Source organism: Cervus elaphus, chromosome 15 (genome assembly GCF_910594005.1).
Source record: "Cervus elaphus chromosome 15, mCerEla1.1, whole genome shotgun sequence".
NCBI classification, from domain to species: Eukaryota; Metazoa; Chordata; class Mammalia; order Artiodactyla; family Cervidae; genus Cervus; species Cervus elaphus.
Genome location: NC_057829.1, coordinates 74514002 through 74535415, shown reverse-complemented (window position 1 = coordinate 74535415; position 21414 = coordinate 74514002). Strand labels below are relative to the sequence as shown.

General features: G+C 38.0%; 2 long non-coding RNA genes across 2 annotated transcripts in view; one reads left to right on the top strand and one right to left on the bottom strand.

Moving 5' to 3' along the window:
* LOC122709415 overlaps window positions 1–21414 on the bottom strand; it is a 92774-nt gene that overhangs the window by 10273 nt on the left and 61087 nt on the right. The gene's annotated exons all lie outside the window — the stretch shown is intronic.
* Window positions 1–21414, top strand: part of LOC122709414 — a 129104-nt gene that overhangs the window by 106320 nt on the left and 1370 nt on the right. Inside the window, exons 3-4 of the long non-coding RNA XR_006345508.1 lie at window positions 11188–11259; window positions 13058–13359. This is a non-coding gene — a long non-coding RNA (uncharacterized LOC122709414). The remainder of the gene's footprint in view (window positions 1–11187; window positions 11260–13057; window positions 13360–21414) is intronic.

Sequence of the window (21414 nt, the reverse complement as noted above, 5' to 3'; positions counted from 1 at the left end):
AGTCCCATCAAGACCTACCCCTTCAAGCACCACACAGATGCATCTGGAGAGCCTCCAAAGTGGTCAATTCTGTGCCCTCCAGTCATTCTCAACTGTATATGGAATAAAAGCTCAACTCTTCCTCCCAACCTGTAAAGTTTTCAAGGATGAAATCCTACCTCCCTTCCTCCTTTATAAACTTCTCCTTCCTGAATTGCACCCTCTGTCTGTCCTGTGACTCAGGCTTTAACCACTCCACTCCCTCACCTGCCCCTAGGATATCACTGTCTTGCAGATTCTCTGTATATCTCTTGCTACCTCTGTACTCTACATTATTGCCTCTCATGAAATACTCTCTCTCTTCTACTGTCCCCTTTTGCCACCTATCAAGTTCATACACATTCACCTTGATCCATCATTCAGACTGCCCAGAACTTTAAGTAAAATCTCTCTTATTCCCCCCCTCCCCCCGATCTGACTCTACTGTGAGCTGCCTTTGCAGCATTTAGCAAATTCTGCTCTCTTAGACTCTTATCTCCAGGGTGTGAACCCCCAAAAGACAGTCATATTTCTTACACCTCTTGGCACCCCCCATAGAAACTAGCACATTTCTCACTACCTAAAAACCTAAAATAAATGGACTTCACTGAATTCTGGAGGCCAAGGACAAGCTCAAAAGGATAGCTGTATAATATTAATGATCCAAATGTCCATTATCAGAAGAACAGATGAATAAACATCCTATGAAATATAATACAGCCATGAAAAGAATGGCAATACAGAAGACTGCAGTTTGACACACTTTCTATAAACTTAAAAAACAATCAAATAAAATACATGCTTTTATGCATGCCTAATGACAGAGGATGAGATGGATGGATGGCATCACTGACTCGATGGAAAGGAGTTTGAATAAACTCCGGGAGTTTGGATGGACAGGGAGGCGTGGCGTGCTGCGATTCATGGGATCACTAAGAGTCAGACACGACTGAGCGACTGAACTGAACTGAACTGAAGGATTTAATAGACCGATACAGAAAGGAAAGCAAAAGAAAGGTGAACACAAAATTTGGACTACAGTGAGCCTGGCATGAACCAACCATGAGAGAGTGTCATTAGCCACAGATTCTGATGATTCCAATGAACCCAAGGTCTGTTTAAATAGTGACGACAAAAGAACTCCTGGCTCTTGGCCACGCACGACCATTTGGAATAGACATTTGTATCCACTTGTGGAACATCTTCATATATTCTCAGGAGAAGCAGATGTAGTCTTTCTCAGATTTTCTCCCAAAATGATCTCCACTGATCCTCATGTGGCATACACATACCATCCCTTCATCTACTTCAGATTTGTACTTGTTCTTAAAGAACAAATGGGCACAGGATTCTCAATAAGAGCAAAGAAATCAATTGAGTCACACAGGACAATATTCGTGCATTTTTCCATTCAAAAATATTTATGTATCAGTCACAGAGTTACACACTGCAAGCATATGGTGTTCAGAATGGTTATGAACCCTCTCCTCCCAGAGCTTAGAGACCAACGGAGAAGAAAGGAGATGCACATAGAAACACACAAAATGATGACATAATTACATAATTACAGACTCAAGAGTTAAGTAAAAAAAAAAAAGAGAGAGAGAGAGAGAGAACTGGGAGCCAAGAGAGAACAAGAGCATTGTCTTTTTTGTTCTTTGAAACAATGGCTTTCAGAAAGGATAAAGAGCAAGCCTGATGTTGCTGGGGTAACCTGCAGTTGACGATCTATACCCCTGCATGAATACACACATCTGTCAATTTAAAGAGTGTGTATCAGAAGGGGCTTAGCTGAAGCATCATGATGACCTTGTGAAGTTTTCTCACCACCCTTGCCAGTGCAGTTGATTTTCCTGTTCTCCAATATTCTGATTCCTGCTTAATTTGGCTGGGGATGAGAAAGATAGGATACCAGGATACAAAGGTAGGTCAGAGTAATGAACCTGGATTTATTATGGATTGGATAGAAGAGCCATTATGGGGGGAGTGAGAGGATAAGCAAGAAGATAACATTTTCTCATTTACATCCTTAAGATTTTTACTCCAGCTGTTGTTGGCAAGAGGGAGTGATTGGAGGAAGAAACAGAAGCAGGAAAGCCAATTGGGAATGCAGAAATAAATCTAGAGAAGAAGGGAGGTGCCAGTGCTGGGGTATCTGTGGAAAGAGAAAAAGGAGGGCAGGATTGGGGTATGTTTTGAAATCAATAAATCTTATTAAAGGATTGAAAGTGAGAGTTAAGGAAAAAAGAGAAACCAACAATGATTCCTAAAATTGAGTTTTAAGAAATTGGATAGTTTATGGTAGTATGTACTGTAATTTGAAAGAACTGGGCAAAAGGAGGATTCAAGAGCAGAGAATGTTGGAAAGATGTATTCTGTTTTTGAGAAGTTAAATTGTGAGATACTTGTTAAACATTTAAATGTAAGTTCAGGAAAGAGGGTAAAATTTTAACTTACTAATTTTGAAGAAATTAGGCCTGAAGACATAGATTTGAGAGCTAACTATGCATTTTCATTGTTGTTCAGTCACTGAGCCGTGTCCTACTCTTTGCGATCCAAGGGACTGCAGCATACCAGGCTCCCCTGTCCTTCACTATCTCCCTGAGTATGCATGATATTTAAAACTTGCACCTTGGAGGAAAAGTTATGACAAACCTAGACAGTGTATCAAAAGGCAGAGACATCACTTTTCTGATAAAGTTCCGTCTAGTCTATGATTTTTCCACTAGTCATGTATGGATGTGAAAGTTGGAGCATAAAGAAGGCTGAGCACTGAAGAATTGATGCTTTTGAACTATGGTGTTGGAGAGGACTTGTAAGAGTCCCTTGGACTGCAAGGAGATCCAGCCAGTCCATCCTAAAGGAAATCAGTCCTGAATATTCATTGGAAGGACTGATGCTGAAATTAAAGCTCCAATACGTTGGCCACCTGATACAAAGAGCTGACTCATTGAAAAAGACCCTGATGCTGGGAAGGATTGAAGGCAGGAGGAGAAGGGGGTAACAGAGGATGAGATAGTTGGGTGGTATCACTGACTCAATGGACATGAGTTTGAGCAAGCTCCAGGAGGTGGTGAGAACAGGGAAGCCTGGCATGCTACAGTTCATGGGGTTACAAAGAGCCAGACATGACTGAGAAACTGAACAATAACAAGAGATTAGGTAAGCACACAGGGCAGTAGAAAAGAAGAGACCCAAGCTGAAGCTCTAAATAGTGACCACTCCAATATGTAGAGGTCAGTCATAGCAAAAAAAGAGAGAGAGAGAGACTGAAGAAGAGCTATGCCTGAAGGGGAAGGAAATATAGGAGAATATGGATCCCAGAAGCCAAGAGAAGAGAGGGTTTCAAGAAGCAGGGAAGGTCAGCTGTCAAATTATGCTGAGACACCAAGAAAAGTGAGGAAAGAGACATCCCGGTTTGCGGTGGTAACATGTACATCATGGAGTTATCGTCACAGGATGTGGGAGCAGGAAACCCAACTGGGAGAGTTCAAGGGAAAAAGAGAGATGAGGAAGGGGAGTTCTCTTAGGAATTACACTGCGTGGGGCTGGAGAATCCCATGGACAGGGAGGCCTGGCATGCAATAGTCCATAGGGTCACAAAGAGTCAGACCCATCTGAAGAGATTTAGCATGCATGCACGCATGGGGCATTTTACAGGACAACCAACTATGGCATAGAAAAACAATATATGTTCTAGATTGAACTTATTTAAGACTGAATTCTATTTAAACAATAAAAATCCAAGGCAATGTAGGAACCTTGTTTGGATTGTTTTTCAACTACACCAACATAAGATATTTGGGGAATAATTGAGGAAATACGAATCTAAACTGGATATTAGTTGACAGTAAGGAATTTTTGTTCATTGTATTAGGTATGATGATGTAATCATGGTTATGTAAGAAAATGCACTTAGATGCACTAAAATATTTATAAGTGAAATGTCATAAGGTCTGATGTTTGCTTTAAAGTGTTAAAGCAAAAAATAATGAAGAAAATATGACCAAAAGTTAAAAATTTTTAAATATGTATGGAGAGTACATACAGGTTCATTTTATAGTTCTACTTTTATATATATATTTAAAAGTTTTCATAATACAAGTTACAAAACAGTTGTACTGTGAAAGAAAACAAACAGGACAGTAGCTAGCAGAGAATGTAGGTCCAGGAAGTTTGGGTTTTTTTTAAATGACTTTTTTTTTTACAGAGAAATTTTTGGTTCACAATAAAATTGAGAAGAAGGTACAGAGATTTCCCAAATACACCTATCCCCTCACATGCATAGCCTCTCCCATCTTCAACACTCCACACGTCCCCGCACTGCCAGAGTAATGCATTTGTTACAATTGATAAACATACAATGACACATCATAATTGCCCAAAGTCCATAGTTTACCATAGTGTTCAGTTTTGATGTTGTACCTTCTGTAGGTGTCGACAAGTATATGACATGTCTATCACTATATCATACAGAGTTTGCCATAAAAGTCCTACGTGCTCTGCCTATTTGCCCTTCATCCCCCACCACCCCTGCCCAATTATGGAAACCTCTGATCTTTTTACTGCCTCCATAGTTTTGCTTTTCGAAAATATCATATAGTTGGAATAGTATTGTATGTAGCCTTTTAAGGTTGGCTTCTTCCACTTAGTAACAAGATCCCTCCAGGTCTATTCATGGTTTGATAAGCTCACTTCTTTCTAATGTTAAACCCATTTCATTGAATGGATATACCAGTTTTTATTTATCCATTCACCTACTGAAGGGCATCTTGGTTGCTTCCACATTTTTGCCAATTATGAATAAAGCTACTATAAATATCCATGTGTAGGTTTTTTTGTTTGGACATACATTTTCAACCCCTTTAGGTACATACAAGCAGCACAATTTGCTGGATCCTAAGGTAGATGTTTAGTTTTCTTAGAAACCCCACACTATCTTCTACAGTGGCTGTACTAGTTTGCATTTTCACCAGCAGTGAATGAGAGTTCATGCTAATTCCTACCTTGTCAGTATTTGCTGGTGTCAGTGTTTGGATTTTGGCCATTCTAATAGGTATGTAGTGATATATCATTGTTGTTTCCTTTCTTCCTTTGCTTTTTTGTCTTGTCTGATTGCATTAGCAAGGGCTTCCAATATGATTTAGGGGACAAGCTTGCTTTGTACCAGATCTTAATGAGAAATCTTCAAGATTCTCACCATTAAGTATGGTGTTAGCTGTAGATTTTTTGTAGATACTCTTTATCAGTTTGAAGAAGTTTATCCCTATTCCTAATTTATTGAAAGCCTTTTTTAATATTTTAATTTTATTCAAGTATAGTTGATCTGAAAGTCTTTATCATGCATAGGTGTTGGATTTTATTTAAATGCTTTTTCTGCATCTATTGATATGATTGTGTGATTCTTTGTCATTAGTCTGTTGATATGATTGGATACATTAACTGATTTTTCAAAAGTTGAAAGTCTTGTATCCTTGGGATAAATTCCACTTGGTTGTGGTGTAAAATTCTTTTTACACATTATTGGATAGGATTTGCTAATATTTTTTTGAGGATCTTTGCATCTATGTTCTTGAGAGATATTAGACTATAGTTTACTTTCTTTTAATGTCTTTTTCCAGTTTTAATATTAGGGTAATGCTGGCCTTTTAGAATGAGTTACGAAGTGTTCCCTGTGTTCCCTGTCCTACTATCTTCTGAAAGAGAATTAGTATAATTTCTTCCTTTAATATTTAGTAGAAGTCATCAGGAAATCCATCTGGGGCTTTGAAAGAAGTGTTTTTTAAATTGTTCATTAAAGAAGAAACACTAGACTATTTCCATGATGACAATGATCTGAGAGGGAGAAAGAGAAATTGATGATATAGGAAAGACAGGGAACTATTATGGTTCCAAGTGCCTAAGGAGATTAGAGGGGATTCAATCAGGCTGACATGCCAAATTGGCCTCTGAATCTTGAGAATAGAAAAGAGACAGTGTAAGTACAGAGGCAAGTGAAGCAGTGGATTTGGTAGTGGAAAAGAAGATACAATTCCCCCATGTTGATTCTGCTTTCTCAGTGATCCATGAAGTGAAGTCATCAGCTAAGGAATAGTCCATGATGGCAGTGGAGGGTGAGAGGAGAAAAGAGCATGTATGAAATAGATAATTTGGAAACAAGAAAGTGAAGTTAGATTGCCAAGTGGTATTATGGATTCATTAGAGACGTTGAATCATAAACTGCAACTGAATAGAGTCAGCACTCTTGGTGGTTTCCACCAGCAGTCTACCTTGTTCACGTGAAGTCGTAAAGTTGGTGTTTGGTTCTAACCAGCTTGGAGCTTTGCTACATATGTACACATATATATTAGGGATAATAGAACAAAGGGATTAAGGTGTTTGGGAAGAAATAACTATAAAGATTGACACTGCAATTTACACTATTTAAGGAGTAAACTATGGACATACAAGAGAGAGGCTATGGAGAGTGAGAAATATTAGCTACCTCCATGAACTGGAGAACTTGAGGTGGCCTCCACATTTACTGAGCAAAGGACACATGCCTGACACTGTTTGAAGCATTTTATACAAATCAACATATTGAATTATTTCAATAACCCTGAGAGGTAGTTATTATTATTGTTTACCTGGTGAAAGTGAAAGGAGGTGATAGTCAGAGAACCACATGCTTGAAATAGGGAATCAAAGAGTTTAGACATGAGAAAATGAGGACACACAGAAAAAAAGATCACTAGATATTGGAGGGTTAAGAAACTAAAGAGCACAGGTGTTAGGTGAACAAGCATCAGAGAGACTGGGGCCTTCAGGAAGGGGTGACAAGAGTTAAGGAAACAGATTTCTCTACGGCAGGACTTCTGAAAGAGAGCCTTCTTGCCAACTTATTTTACGACAGGCCAAAAGAGAGAAGCACGGGTTGGCTTTCTCATATTTATTCACCCTGATAGCCTTCCTCTCAAAACACATAATAATATATTCATAGGAATCTGGTCCAAGAGACAATGTAGAGAAACAAGCTCCAGGGCAAAGCTCAGATCACATCTCCATACACCTAACCTTTATCCCCCTGAAAATTGACCAAGAAAGAGTTATGAAAATATTCATACCCCACTGAGGGATAAGCATGTGCCTTTGAAGAATTATTCATTACAAGACTGCATTTTTTCATCTTCCTTCGTCTGAGCGGCTTCTCTGTCCACGTTCAGCTTTAGTCCAAATGGTCAAATAAACTGCAATTCTGATTGCCAGAAAAATCTCAGCTGCAAGCCAGTCTTCTAAAGCAATCCTGGCCAGCTTTCTGGGCTTCAGAGTTTGAGATGAGGCAAATAATCTGCCAAGTCAACATCTGACCTTCTCCCTTACTGAAGGCAACCTGAATCTGTGCTTTCTGAGATTCACTCAGCACCAGTCATTTACAGCTACAGAACTCTGCACTGGCTTCTACTTGGAGACCTGACCACAGTTCAAATGATAAACAAAAACAACCTGCTTTTTCCTCCCCTTTCCTCTGTGAATGGAAACCTTTCAAACTGAACTTTTATTGGCTATTTGTTACTGTCATTTGCCATTGTCTGTTCCCAAGATGATGCATCTGTCACTAAATCCACATCTCCCTAAGCCTCAGTGGGAATTGAATTGACATTCAAGTGCAAACAGCCCAGCCACTGACCACAGGACAATTTCAGTCACCATGATCCCACGTCCAGATTCATTTCAATCATTTGGAAACAATAGGTGAGTGGTAAAGTTGAAGTCAGTGAACAAAGAGGATAATATTGACACTATTAGGAACTGATCATTCCCTCAAGCCACTTCCAGTCTGCTCCCCTTCCTTGCTACATATCATATCACCAACTAGAATGCATTTTGCCTCCACAGTTTCTTGCGGTATCAAATTAGCTTTGAATGGCCATATTTCATACTGCTGTGCAATAATTACAATCACAGGATAACTGTATGTTATGGCTACATTTTTATTGGAATTTCTAAAACATAATTATCTCTCTTTTATGTTTCCACCAAAGAGGAGCCATAGAAAACCTCTAATAAAAAGTATTGAACTGCATTTCATAGCACTGGGTCAACAGAAATGCCTATCAGTAATTTCTAGCAAATAAATCTTATGCCACTGGTTTCTTCACAATGTTTTTTTCTAATAGCATACTACTGTGAATCAGTCTATCTATCTTCCTATCTATCATTTTGTTAGACAGTGTGTTGGGAAAACTACACTGAACACAGAATTCAGCTCAGTGATCTCAATGAATTCTGCTGTCAATATAGGATGAACTTAGAAGTGTCAAAAAGCTTTGTGGAAAGAATAAAGTCCTCTAATATTCCTCCACAGGAAACATTCTAAATCATATTTTGAAATCAGCATTGAAAGTGTTAAGTCACTCTGTCCTGTCTAACTCTTAGCGACCCCATGGACTGTAGCCCACCAGGCTTCTCTGTCCATGGAATTCTCCAGGCAAAAATTTGGGAGTGGGTAGCCAATCCCTTCTCCTGGGGATCTTCCCAACCCTGGGGTCAAACCCAGGTCTCCTGCACTGAAGGCAGATTCTTTACCATCTGAGCCACCAATCAACACTATTGAGATGCAATTTACAAACAATAAAAAGCCTATATTTGAAATATTCAATTTAGAGAGCTTTGAAAAATATATAAATCTAAGCAACCACCAGCAAAATCAGGATAAAAAATATTTCCCATCATCTCAGAAAATCCTGATGTCCTTTTCCAATCAATTTCTACGCCCAAAGGCAACTGCTACTCTAAATTCTGTCTCCACTGAATATTTAGCCTGTTGTTTTGCCTGTCACCCATTTTATATAAATGAAATCATATAATATATGCTGTCATATATAATGACTCACCATGGTACTTGATTTTGTTGTTTAGCTTTGATTTTAAGTCCATGTTCTATTCTGAATTAATCTTTTTATATGGTGTGAGGGCATGGTTAAGGTTCATTTTCTTCCCATAGGAATAAATAACATTTTCCTTCTGTGTAGAATTATGTTAGTACCTTTGCTGAAAATCCATTAACCACATGTGTGGGTCTATTTCTGGAATATCTATTATGTTCCACTGATCTAAATGTGTATTTTTTTTTTTTAGATCATTGCAATAATGGTTTTGTTGACTTTTATAATATAAACCATTCTTTTATATTTTGTTCTGCTTTTAAGGTACTAAAATCACAGTGGAACTTTTTTTCCTTCTTCCTTACCCATCAGTCACTCTTCTAACTTGTCTTTGCTTCATCCCAACCCCAAAAGAGCAATCTTTTATTCCAGTGATTTAACATGGAATGCAAACCCTACATTGTCAGAATTCACAAATTCTAATTATGTTCATGACATATTAGAGGATTTTCTAGATTTCTACTTATGTCTCATGAGTTGCTTATCTATTTTTATACTATTTTTTAAACTATACATTGACATGAATCAACCATGGATTTACATGTGCATCAGTTCTAATGAGATGGATGAAACTGGAGCCCATTATACAGAGTGAAGTAAGCCAGAAAGATAAAGACCAATACAGTATACTAACGCATATATATGGAGTTTTAAAAGATGGTAACGATAACCCTATATGCAAAACAGAAAAAGAGACACAGATGTACAGAACAGACTTTTGGACTTTGTGGGAGAAGGTGAGGGTGGGATGTTCTGAGAGAATAGCATTGAAACAAGTATACTATCAAGGGTGAAACAGATCACCAGCCCATATGCATATTACAGAATATCACACTGCCTTGATTACTATAAATCTCTAATGAGTCTTAAAATCAGATAACATAGGTACTCCAACTTCCTTCTCAAGATCATTTTAGCTATTCTAGATCTTTTGCATTGCTATGTAAATTAACCTGTCAATTTTTAAAAAGCTGATAGAATCATGATTGTGATTTTGTTGAATCTACATGTCACTTTGTGGAAAACTGACAATAATATTGTATTGTCCAATCCATGAATATGATATAATCCTCCATTTATTTATTCTTCTTTAATCTCTTTCAGCAACCTATTATATTTTTTAATATAGAGTTTGAAGGAGTCTTTGGGGTCTAGAAAAGAGAACAACAGTCTCAAAGGCCCCTTGCTGAATCATCTAACTTCGGAGAAAACAAAGCATAACTTTTATTCCACCCTGATGCTCCAGGCCAGTTGCATCTATCTGGGACTTATCAACCCCTGTCCTGAAACCTTCCACCCCCTACACCCGCCCAGAAGACTTATCACCCCCTGCCCAACTACAAATGTCATCTCAACAAAAGAATACTCAAAATATCCTGCCTGACTCCCCTTATCGCTTCCACAAACCTCCCTATAAGTATGAAGCCTCTCTGACCCCTCTCGGCGCTCAGCCTGGTCGTTAGGCCGACTGTCGCCCCTCCTTGCCTGAATAAAGGTAACCTACTTCTGTTGAGGTCGTCTTTCCTTTTCTGCCTTGCCTGAACTATGCCTTACAGAGTTTTTGTACATACTGAGATATTTTTATGATATAATGTTTAAATTTAAAAAATTTTATTTTGTTTATTGTGAATATATAGAAATACAGTTGATTTTTGTATATGACTTTATGTCCTGTGGTGTCATTGAATTCCTTCATTCACATAGCTATTATTTTTTTTTAAGATTATTTAGGAAGATACTGGAATGACAGCCTGAAGAGTACCTTTCAGGTCTGATGATGATCAATTCTCTCAGCCTTTATTTTTGTGAAAATATCTATAGTTCACCCTTGTTTATGAAGGACATTTTCTCTATATATAGAATATGTGATGTCAGGTTTTTCTATTTTCACCTTTAAAAAACACGTGATTCATCTTCCTACTTCTATTTTTTCTAACATGATCAGCTTTCATTTATTCCTATCATTCTCCTGTAAGTATTTTGCTTTGTCTCCTTTCAAGATGTTTTGGTTCTTTACTTTTTAATTTCAGCTGTTTGAGTCTGAGAGCCTAAGTGTCATTTTGTCTTTCTCTTGTTGAGTCCATCAAGCATCATAGATCTGTAAGCCAGTGTTTTTCAACAAATATAGGAAATCTTTGGCCACTAATTTTCAAAGTATCTCTGCTGCTGAGATGTTAATTACATGTTTGATAAAGTGTCCAATATTATTCCAAAAGTTCCTAATGTTCTATTAATTTTGTTTTAGTCTCTCCTTTTAGATTCTGTGAAGACAGATCTAGAGTGAACCTTATTTTAAAATATGGCCCTTACTTGTAAGGTAAGACTTTTCTGATGTCTCAATCAGATGCTAGAGTGTTAACAAGACTTCTCCACTCTAACTGGGCTGAAACTCCAATGTTACCCAGCAGTGCTTGAAATCTAGAATCTCTGTTCTCTTCTGAATGCCATTAACATCCAGTTTTACATATGCCCCACCATGTAACCTCACCCTGTCTTCAAGCAAGGATTCATAAGGAATGCCTATGCAAGCAAACTTTCACCCCCACCCCACACACCCCCCAAGGTGTAGCTTTCTTCTCGATGGTGAATACCCTAGAGAATATGGCTCTTTTAGCTGCCCTGAATTCTCACCTTAGCAGTTTCATTTTTCTCAGGGATTGTGGTTTTCCATGCCTGTCATCCAGTGCTTAAAAACAATTGCCTTGTATGTGTTATTCAATTTTTTGTGTGTATCTGTGTGTGTGTGCTGGTTGTTTATGGGGACTAATTTGGTGTCAAGTAGTCCATCATAGCCAAATGTTAAGTTTCATTCTGTGTGTATGTGTGGTTTTAAATCAAACTGCCTAGACAAGAGGTCCCAAATAAAAATCTTTATTCATTTGCTATCTAGTTCTTCAAATCATCTTCATGTAAACTCAAAAGTGTAAGATAAGATGGTCAAAGTGTTCTTATCACGAGAAGAGAAAAGGAAAACCAAGAAATGTTTTTAGCTTATACCCTCAAAATGGCTATGTTTCTATATGTAGTCCCCATCCTCTGCAGCAAAAGAGTCTGTAAGTTTTCCATAAAGTGACTCATTTTTTAAATTTTTGGTTGTCAGTCTTCTCTAGAAATTCTAAGAGTCTATTGGTCGAAGCAGGACAGATTTACTGCTTTTGTAGTTTCTTTTAGATTTTTTTTAGATTCAGTAGCATTTTCACTTTTTGATAGTTCAGGGCCCTCTTCCTTGAGATGTCAGTGCTCCTTCCTAAACCTTATCCAGAATGTTGTAGGAAAAGGAATGAGTGGCTATTTCTTTTGAGCATTTTGTTTGAATTGAAAAAAAAAATACCAATATTCTTGATGTATCTCTTCAAACTCTAAGAATAAGGACAACATTCTTGACTAATTAGAGTCCTGTCCCTTGTGGTGTTTTGTTTTGACCACGGTGTCATTGGATAGATATCAGGGCATTTCTTTTAAGCAGGTTTCAAGCAGGAGCTAATAATGCTGACAGTCACCTACTCATCAGTAGATAGTGGAGCAAAAGCCAGCAACAGACAAGACACCCTGAGTATCTTCATCAGGCCAGATGGTCAAACCAGAAGGTTGCGCCACCTAAACACACTGTGTTATTTTATCGCCCATTAAGCAAAGTGAAATTTTGCAGTAATATTTAACAACGTGTTTTTTTTTTCCTCCCTCATTTAAAACCACCCGGCCTAAAACGTGTCACATGAAATTTCAGCTCAGTGTAGTCTGTGCTCCAGGAAAGGTCACTAAGGATTTTGAAGCAGCTGTCACTGTCATTGAAGTTTTACGAGAGCAAGATTCTAGAATTCATCAAGGATTCCCTGCCTGATCAGATGAGATGCATATATGTGAAATCTCCAGTGTTGATTTTATTTTTACTTCAGCTCCAAGAAGGAGACCATGAGAGTAGCCCCTCAAGTCACCCTTACTAGAAAAAGACACAAACAGAAATTCTAAGACTTTGTATCACTTGAGACTGAAACAGAATCCAAACTTCAGCCATTTCCTTTGTGCAGCTAGGGCGCTCTGCCTGCACCAGAATGACAATCATGGGATTTGTGTTATATATCCCAGACCTCCCTAAAGTCTCTGTCTTTCCCCAGAATAGAGAGTGTTTGTGTCCTTTTCAAGTTGGTGTTGTCAAAAGGATTGTTCCCAGGACGATGCTCGAATTGGCTTCAGAACTACCATGAAATGTCAAGAGAGCTGCTAGGATCTGGATATTCTGTTTCCTGCCACTCTCCAGGCCACGTGTTTTGCCCTTTCTTCTTGCACTGCCACTTCTCAGCTTCCCTTCTTCCTCTCTCTGGGATGTCAGGGTCCTCACCAGCTGGTCCTCATGGTCACTTCTATCTTCAGCATGAATCCTTAGTCATCTTTAAGCAGCTTCAGATACTGACTTCAGGTAAATATCTAATGTGTATGAAAGACTGGAAAGTTTTCTGTCTTTATACTTTCAGTTTATTGAGTTGGAAATTTAAATTTCTAGCCAAAGACCAAGAGGCTCAAAGTGTCAAACAATGATATGAAAAAAATAGAAAAAAAAAACTTTTCTGAAGTTTCAGCCAATTCTCCTGCCCAGAGAATGTACCCAGGTTCTGTATTCCTGGGTTTGGATTCTGGCTAGCATCCTAGCTTGGCAGCCCATTCTCAGCGGCTATTTTCTCTCCTACCTCATCCTCATCTGTAGAATTCCAGGCTGAAGAGAGAATAAGGAAATGAATGCCTAAGTATGAATTTTATGTGCCATGTTAAAATGCAGAACCTGATTATTCATACTGATGCTATCTTCACTGACTGCATTAAAGTTTCTGGTGCAATTTCAATAAACATTTTAGCAACAGCCAGACAGTGTGATACTGGTGTTAGGGACACCAAAATGAATGGGATGGAGCCCTTGCCTGTAGAGTGACCACACATAACTCACCTATCCCCTGTTTGACAATAAGAATTCTAAAACTTTTTATTAAGTCTGTTTCAGTGTACGAGATAGGAATCCGCAGAAAGAAAAGCCCTCTGCTGGATCACATTATTTTTATACTGTCAGATGCCTTATGCCTCCCGCCTCCATCCTAAGAGCTTCTAGGTTCAAATTTGATATGCTACATTTGCCCTATCTCAGCTTTCCAGAGTGAAATTGCACTCATCTTTGTCATCAATACTCAGCCAATGTTGTGCTACACGACCACTCTGCTCCAGAGCAGAAAATTGCTTCTGCTTTCTTAGAAAATAGAGACCAACATGGGATGTTCTGAAACCATCTTAGGATTTCCTAGGCTGTTTGAGTAAGGAAAGCAATGCAACTTAAATGGCTGTGCAATGCCTGTGCCTGGTTAGCCAGATACCAGTGCTGGGCACTAGAGTGAATGAGGGCATGAATTTCCCATGAAGCTCATGAGGTTTACACCCCAGCACCCCTCAATTGAGTAGTCTTGGGAGAAGTCCTAATAATATCTCATGGTCACTATGTAGTTTTCTCTCTAAAATAAGGCCATCCACAAACGTGCTTCTGTTCCCACAAAATCTGTGCCTGTGATTAGGTATGTGTAAAATCAAATCAATAAGAGGTAGTCTCCATTCTTAATGAGCTTACTTTCAGCAAGTGAAAAACGAAAACATGAATGCAACAAAATAAGGGGACCCCAAGTATAAGGCAATGCTTCCATTTTCCCACTGACAATGTTTGATGAGTTTTAATCTTTAAATGCTTAGAGGGATGGTTGAAATGATCAATATTTCATTTCTAATTTTACTTACAATAGATATTTAAATTCATGTTACCTAATACAGTGATCCAGAAATAGTACTCTTTCTATGCTCAAACTTCATGGAACAATTCTATTCAAACTTTTCATATGCACCTTTGATGTGAGTGTCTTAACCATCATTAGGTCACAGAGAGTTGGACATGACTGAGTGACTGAACTGAACTGAGTACCCCTTTTGAATCACCTAATGACGTTTTCTCACACATCATAGTCACTGCTGCCTAAGATGTTCCAACTATGGCACTTTCTGATTCCATGCATAATTCTGCCACTGGAGATTTATCCTATGCCACCAAAACCATCTAGCATAATATAAGAATGTACTTTTCATTTATCCTGCAGATGTATGTTTGAGATTTGTACAACTTATAATGATATATATCTTATCAAAATGATTTTTTTAAGGCTTTTTTTTTTTTTTTTAAAGAAAAAAGTAACGATAGCCACCATTTGCAATGATGGAGACCTTCCCCTCAGGAACACTCACTAAATGTGTGTTGAATCCCTGCTTCCATCACAAGCATTTATAAACATCAAGCTCCAGCACTAAGTTTGTTTCAGGCTAACAGTAGTTTTCAGGATTACTGTCACGGAATCACCTGCAGAGCATTTAAAAAACACTAATACCAGTATGAGAAGCGAAAAGCAAAGGAGAAAAGGAAAGATATTCCCATTTGAATGCAGAGTTCCAAAGAATAGCAAGGAGAGATAAGAAAGCCTTCCTCAGCGATCAATGCAAAGAAATAGAGGAAAACAATAGAATGGGAAAGACGAGAGATCTCTTCAGGAAAATTAGAGATACCAAGGGAACATTTCATGCAAAAATGGGCTCAATAAAGGACAGAAATGGTATGGACCTAACAGAAGCAGAAGATATTAAGAAGAGGTGGCAAGAATACACAGAAGAACTATACAAAAAAGATCTTCATGACCCAGATAATCACCATGGTGTGATCACTCACCTAGAGCCAGACATCCTGGAATGTGAAGTCAAGTGGGCCTTGGGAAGCATCACTACGAACAAAGCTAGTGGATGTGATGGAATTCCGGTTGAGCTATTTGAAATCCTGAAAGATGATGCTGTGAAAGTGTTGCACTCAATATGCCAGCAAATTTGGAAAACTCAGCAGTGGCCACAGGACTGGAAAAGGTCAGTTTTCATTCCAGTCCCAAAGAAAGGCAATCCTAAAGATTGCTCAAACTACTGCACAATTGCACTCATCTCACATATTAGTAAAGTAATGCTTAAAATTCTCCAAGCCAGGCTTCAGCAATACGTGAACCGAGAACTTCCAGATGTTCAAGCTGGTTTTAGAAAAGGCAGAGGAACCAGAGATCAAATTGCCAACTATGCCGAAGCCTTTGACTGTGTGGATCACAATAACCTGTGGAAAATTCTGAAGGAGATGGGAATACCAGATTACCTGACCTGCCTCTTGAGAAACCTGTATGCAGGTCAGGAAGCAACACTTAGAACTGGACATGGAACAACAGACTGGTTCCAAATAGGAAAAGGTGTACGTCAAGGCTGTATATTGTCACCCTGCTTGTTTAACTAATATGCAGAGTACATCATGAGAAACACTGGGCTGGAAGAAGCACAAGCTGGAATCAAGACTGCCGGGAGAAATATCAATAACCTCAGATATGCAGATGACACCACCCTTATGGCAGAAAGTGAAGAGGAACTAAAAAACCTCTTGATGAAAGTGAAAGAGGAGAGTAAAAAAGTTGGCTTAAAGTTTAATATTCAGAAAACTAAGATCATGGCATCTGGTCCCATTACCTCATGGGAAATAGATGGGGAGACAGTGGAAACAGTGTCAGACTTTATTGTTTTGGGCTACAAAATCACTGCAGATGGTGATCGCAGCCATGAAATTAAAAGATGCTTACTCCTTGGAAGGAAAGTTATGACCAACCTAGATAGCATATTAAAAAGCAGAGACATTACTTTGCCAACAAAGGTCCGTCTAGTCAAGGCTATGGTTTTTCCAGTGGTCAGGTATGGATGTGAGAGTTGGACTGTGAAGAAAGCTGAGCACTGAAGAATTGACGCTTTTGAACAGTGGTGTTGGAGAAGACTCCTGAGAGTCCCTTGGACTGCAAGGAGATCCAACCAGTTCACCCTAAAGGAGATCAGTCCTGGGTGTTCATTGGAAGGACTGATGCTGAAGCTGAAGCTCCAATACTTTGGCCACCTCATGCGAAGAGTTGACTTATTGGAAAAGACCCTGATGCTGGGAGGGATTGGGGGCAGGAGGAGAAGGGGACGATAGAGGATGAGATGGCTGGATGGCATCACCGACTCGATGGACATGAGTTTGAGTAAACTCCGGGAGTTTGTGATGGACAGGGAGGCCTGGCGTGCTGTGTTTCATGGAGTTGCAAAGAATCGGACACGACTGAGCGGCTGAACTGAACTGAACTGAATACCAGTACCGGGCTTCCCAGGTAGCACAGTGGTAAAGAACCCAACTGCCAATGCAGGAGACATGTGTTTGACCCCTGGGTCAAGAAGATATCCCTGGAGAAGGAAATGGCAACCCGCTCCAGTATTCTTGCCTGGGAAATCACACGGACAGAGGAGCCTGGAAGGCTATCGTCCATGGCGTCACAAAAGAGCCGGACATGACTTAGCAAAAAAAAAAAACAATGCCAGAACCATACTGTCTTAATTACTGTAGCCCCAGCATTAGTGTTTTTTTTTATTTTTTTTATTTTTTTGCATTAGTGTTTTTTAAATGCTCTTCAGATGAAAAAACCCTCAAACTGGGAGAAAATATTTGCAAATGAAGCAATTGATGATGGATTAATCTCCAAAATATACAAATAGCTCATGCAGCTCTATTAAAAAGCAAAAATCCAAAAATGGGCAGAAGACCTAAATAGACATTTCTTCAAAGAAGACCTACAGATGGCAAACAAAGCAAACAGAGGAAGAGATGCTCAATATCACTAATTACTATAGAAGTCAAAATCAAAACAACAGTCTGCCTCACACCAGTCAGAATGGCCATCATCACAAAATCTACAAATGATAAATGCTAGAGAAGGTGTGGAGAAAAGGGAACCCTCTTGCACTGAGCGTGGGAGTGTAAATTGGTACAACCACTATAGCGAATAGTATGGGGGTTCCTTAAAAAACTAAAAATAGAACTACCACATGACCCAGCAATCCCACTACTGGGCATATACCCAGAGAATATAATAATAATAATTCAAAAAGACACATGCACCCCAGTGTTCATTGCAGCACTATTTCCAATAGCCTGGACGTGGAAACAACCTAAATGTCCATCAATAGAAGAATGGATAAAGAAGATGTACATATATAAATAATGGAATATTATGCAGCCATAAAAAGAGATGAAATTGGGTCATTTGTAGAGACTTGAATGGATCTAAGATTGTTATACAGAGTGAAGAATGTCAGAGCAAAAAGCAAATATCATATTAATGCATGTATGTGGAATCTGAAAAAAATTAGTGTAGACAATCTTATCTACAAAGCAAAAATAGAGATGCAGATATAAAGAACAAATGTTTGAATACCAAGAAGAGGGAGGTGGGATGAAATTGGGAGATTAGGATTGACATATATACACTATTGATACTATGTATAAAATAGATTGCTAATGACAATCTGTCATATATAGCACACAGGACTCTACTCAATGCTCTGTGGTGATCTAAATGGGAAGAGAATCCAAAACAGAGGGGACATATGTATATGCATGGCTGATTCACTTCATGTTAGCAGAAACTAACATAACACTATACTCCTATAACAATTCAAAAACAACAACAAAAACCACTAGTGCCAGGACACACTTCCATAAATTCTGATTCAATGGTTTGTGATGCAGCCTGGACACTGGGAGTTTTAAAAGTCCTCTGGGTGATCTGAATATGCAGCCAAGGTTGAGATGCCTTGTCTTCCCCAAGCAACCCTTTCTTATTCAAAATAAAATAACTGGGAGAAGGACAAACATTCTAACATGAGACTTCATAAGGACTCAATATGAAATAGCCATCTCTTTTCTAAGTGATAATTCAAAGAAGTATGTCACATAAAGACAAATATGTACAATATATATAGACATATAAATATATTATGCATATATATGTATATATTATACCTATGCAGTATACACAATACTTCTGTATAATATATTTTTACATTTGTGTATATATATACAGACAGAAATTATTTTTAATATAACAAAATTTTAATATTTTTTAAATTACACATTTTCTAAATAAAATTTAGAAAAAGTCAGACTGTCTCAGTTGAGGATTCAAAGATGGAGGCAAGTATGATTTCAGTTAAAAGAAACTGACATCAGTAAATTCACCTGGATAAAGCATTAGGATTCATAAAGGCAGAGATATTAAGGGGAGGCAGTTGTACCAGGCAAAGGAAATAAAAATGTAATACTCAAAGTCCCCCAAACTGCAGTAGCTTTGAGGCAGTAATGATAATTCCTTTAAAAGAATAAAGACACGTGTTTTATTGATGAACAAAGTTACGTACCAGCTTATGGAGATGACCATCACTTCCAAATGACTTATTTGGTAGCTTTGAGTGTGGACAAACTAACACAACATCTGGAAATGATCAACCAATCATCAAATGTGCTACTTACTGCTTTACCCATGACATAAATGCAGTTTCCTGCCTGGACAGGTCTGAGTTCATGGGTGATGTCATCCTTTGGTCATTGGAGTATTGGAAATTTGTCTCCTTTCCTGCCTCTTTGCTTAGGTTTGTAAGACCAGTTGACAGCAAATGATAAAAAAGCGAGAACTGATCAGCCTAAATATCTAAATTGAGAAAAGTCACATCAAGCTCAGTCACTCCTAATATGATAGAAGATGTTCCTAGTTTAAATTCACTTATAAAGAGAAAAAGGAGAAAATAATGACAGGAGAAAATAAATGTTATGGGAGATCTATATATTGATTTTCTTTGTAAAGAGTAGAGACAAGGTAAGAAATAAGGATGAAAGGGGTTACAGTTCATGATGAATCTTGGTGTCCAACTCAGTTGGCTTCATCTGCAAGAAGGAGTTAAAAGGGGGAGTTCAAGCTTTAAAAAGGTAAAAACTTGAAACAGAAATGTGTTTGTTCATCACTTTACAGTTTTCAAAGTCTTTATTCAAGCTTACATGATGTACTTATTAGTTAATGAGATGATCTGTCAAATACTGCTCTTGCCATTTCCATGAAGAAACAGAGATCAGAGAAGTTGAGTGACTTTTCCAAGTTCGCAGAGAAGGAGGAGACCCAAATCCCCCAACTCTCAGTTCTGTGCCTTTTCTACCACCCATAACAGATTTCTGCAGTTTTTCTTCTATCAGTAGGACTAATTTAATGAATACCCAGAAAAGTAACCTGTCAAAAGGATGAGAAAATGTAGGAATAATCATTTTCAATAAACTAAATGGTTTGTCTTTATTGTTAAAATTTTGTATACTTATTAAAGAAATATTAATGGACTGAGAGAAAATATCTGCAAATGATGTGATCAACAAGGGCCTAATTTCCAAAATACATGAAGAGTTCCTACAATTCAATAACCAAAAAGCAAATAACCCAATCAAACAATGGACAGAAGACCTGAATAGACATTTACTGAAAGAAAGATACGAAGACATTTCTCTATGAAAAGATGCTTATCATCACTAATTATCAAAGAAACCCAAATCAAAGTACAATAATGTACCACCTATGCCATTCAGGATGGCCATCACTAAAATATCTACAAATAATACATGCTGGACAGGGTGTGGAGAAAAGGGGATCTTCCTACACTGTTAGTGGAAATGTAAATTGGTTCAGTGACTAGGGAAAACAGTATGAAATTTCTCAAATAACTAGAGTTGCCATATGATCCAGCAATCCCACTCCTGGGCATATACCCGGACAAAATTGTAGTTCAAAAAGATACATGCACCCCTATGTTCATAGCAGTAATATTTTAAAAAAACCAAGACATGAAAGCAACTTAATCTGTCAATTTATTGGTAAAGAAGATGTGGTACATCTATACAACAGAATATTACTCAGCCATTAAAAAGAATAAAATAATGCCATTTGCAGCAACATGGATGGACCTAGAGATTATCATACTAACCAAAATAAGTCAAAGACAAATGCCATACGATACCATTTATATGTGGAATCTAAAACATGACACAAATGAGCATATCTATAAAACAAAAACGACTCACAGATACAGAGAACAGACTTGGGACTGCCAAGGGGGGGTGGGGGTGGGGGAGGGAAGAATTGGGAGTTTGGGATTAGCAGATGCAAACTTTATATATAGGATGGATAAACAATAAAGTCCTACTGTATAGGCACCAGGGAAGCCCATTGTATAGCACAGGGAACTATATTCAATATCCTGTAATAAACCATAATAGAAAAGAATAGGAAAAAGAAAAAATATATATATATCTGAGTCACTTTTTTGTACAGTAGAAATTAAACACAGCATTGTAAATCAACTATGGCTCAATAAAATTATAAAATTATTAGATAATATGAGAGACAAATACAAATCACTATAGTTCTATTAATAATACATTTTCACTTTGTACTTTTTACATATCCTTCAGTCCAATTTTCTATTTACAACTATTTTTTTTTTAAGTGAAATCCTGGGCTTCCCAGGTGGCTAAGTG